Source organism: Arachis ipaensis, chromosome B08 (genome assembly GCF_000816755.2).
Source record: "Arachis ipaensis cultivar K30076 chromosome B08, Araip1.1, whole genome shotgun sequence".
In the NCBI taxonomy this organism is placed as follows: domain Eukaryota; kingdom Viridiplantae; phylum Streptophyta; class Magnoliopsida; order Fabales; family Fabaceae; genus Arachis; species Arachis ipaensis.
The window spans coordinates 94,400,637-94,403,067 of NC_029792.2; positions in this window are offsets into that span (position 1 = coordinate 94,400,637).

Here is a 2,431-nt window from a genome sequence, read left to right on the forward strand (position 1 = left end):
TAAATTCTTGTTTATGACTCTCAACCCTGGAATTCTAACCAACCTTGACTCACACATTTGCCCATTCTCTTGTGGACGACCCGAGACTAATACTCTCAGTTAACTTGTATTGGGGTTGAACTAGTGACAACCATATTAAAATTTGATCGAGTGGTTATTTGTCGGTTTAGGACTATACTATGACAAGATCTTTGTTGATAAAATCTAGACTGATGGTTACCATTACATCAATGATCCAAGTTTGCGATAAAGAACACGAAAGCACAAGGACTACGATATAAGGACTACGATATCTCTGAAGTAAATATAACCAGGATATATAGGTAATACAATCGTTTTATTCTACCTTAAAATACATGTTAGGTATACTATTTATCTTATCTGGGTTCATGCAAGTCTAGTTGGGCATGGTTGTGGTTAAGACTAAGTCAAGAGGCCGCATCGAGTCTGATGATACGATAGAGCGTCAGGAACCTTACCAGATTGATGACCCAACTCCTTTGAAAACGGTGATTCATACCAGTGAGCTGATCTCCCTTTGGTCTGCTATTATAGATGATGACATCATTGACCTTGGACTAGATGCCGACGCACTTCCAGCAGAGAACGACGATCTTCAAGAAGAAGACGATATCGATGGCAACGAAGAAGAGGAAGATGAATTCGATGATAATCAGAAAACTAGTGTTGTCAAGAAGATGATGAATCTGATTAGGGTTAATGTAAACATAGTTTTGAGATATGTATTTCTTTAAGAAATTTTGCGTATTTGTAATACATGTTTCAGTGAATGTAAACATAGTTTTGTGAATGTAATATAGTTAGCATTATTTCAAATATTTCAGTTACCATTATTCGGTATTTGCAATTTATATTTTTCGTACTTCACGTCAGGTTTGAAGTACTATTTCAATTGTCAATTATCAGGGTACACTAAAAATGGACAAGGAAACATAATTTAAATTAAAATAAAAATGCTACTGTCAAAATTATTGTCAAAATATTCCAACTGTACCATTATTTTTTAAAAAAAGTTAAAATAACATTTCCATCGGTATCAGCGTCGGATAAATCCACCGATAATATGGTGGAAAATCGTATGAACTGGCGCCAAATGTTATCGTCGGATTATTCCAACAGTGACGTCGACGAAAGATCCATTTTTGTTTTATTATATTCTGTCAGAAAATTCGATTGTAATTACCATCAGACGCAATAAATCTGACGATAAATATTTACCAACGAGATTTATACTGACTGATATTTTTTGACGATAAATTTCACAGTACTCATATTTTTTTTGAGTACCCATTGCCACCCCTTTCCATGTAGAGAAGTTTACTGTTAATTTGTGCTTTATTACTTTCAGCCATGTCTAAATAATCAAATCAAGATGCGAAGAAGCTTTTATTTTTATAATATGGGGTTGGTATGATGGAAGTGGTGTAGGATGTTGGAGGAGCTGGGACATGCTAGGACATAATATCGACATATTAACCAAAAAGGACAGAAAATGAACCAATATTTGAAAGAATTGCATTGGTTTAAAGGGTTTGCATGACAACATAATGTCCACACTTATTCAATGTCAAAATTGGTCTGCCCCTTCTTTTCTTTCTTTTTTCTTTCTCTTTTTTCTTTTATATATATATATAAAGATTAGGCAAGACATCTTTTCCAACTCCCTATGTACATTGTACATGACTTAATCGTCATCATCATCTGCCTTTTCTGTCTCTATTGCTTTCTTTTTGGGCTCTATCAATTCAATCCAATATATTAACTGTACTTAATTAGATGCTCTTTATTTTTATTTTTGTTTTCAATTTCTAACTGTCAACATTACCTTTCATGTTTCTCAATTTTAATTTGTCTGAGCCTATTTTGTTTGATTTTTCAGTTTGATTTTCATTTTTTGTTGTTGTTTTTAGTTTTTAAATTTTGTAAATAAAATAACACAACAAAATGATATATATCAAGAAATATGGTTTATTTATTTCTACTTTTTTTTTATTTCCTTCTTAGCAAAACTTCGAAAATGAGAAAATAAAATAGATATATACCAAACAAATCCTATATTTCAAATCGTTTTCAATTTGATTCCAATGTAAAATTACTGAAAGGAGAAGACTAAAGTGTTACTATCCATGTCAAATCTATGAGCATGCCACCAAATCATTTTCAATTTGATCCTAGTACTCTAGTAGTGTCAACTAACTAAAACAAAAATGCTAATGTGACATAAACCTTATTATATATGTGTGAATATGTGGATCAAGCTAGTTGAACCAATTTTTTACTTAATAAATTTGTAATATATATAATTAGTACCAAATAATACATGTATAAGTTTAATTTAATGTTACAACATTAAATCACTTTCATTTTAATTGGAATAATTTTTTGTAAAGCCTATCATTAGATTAGAAAG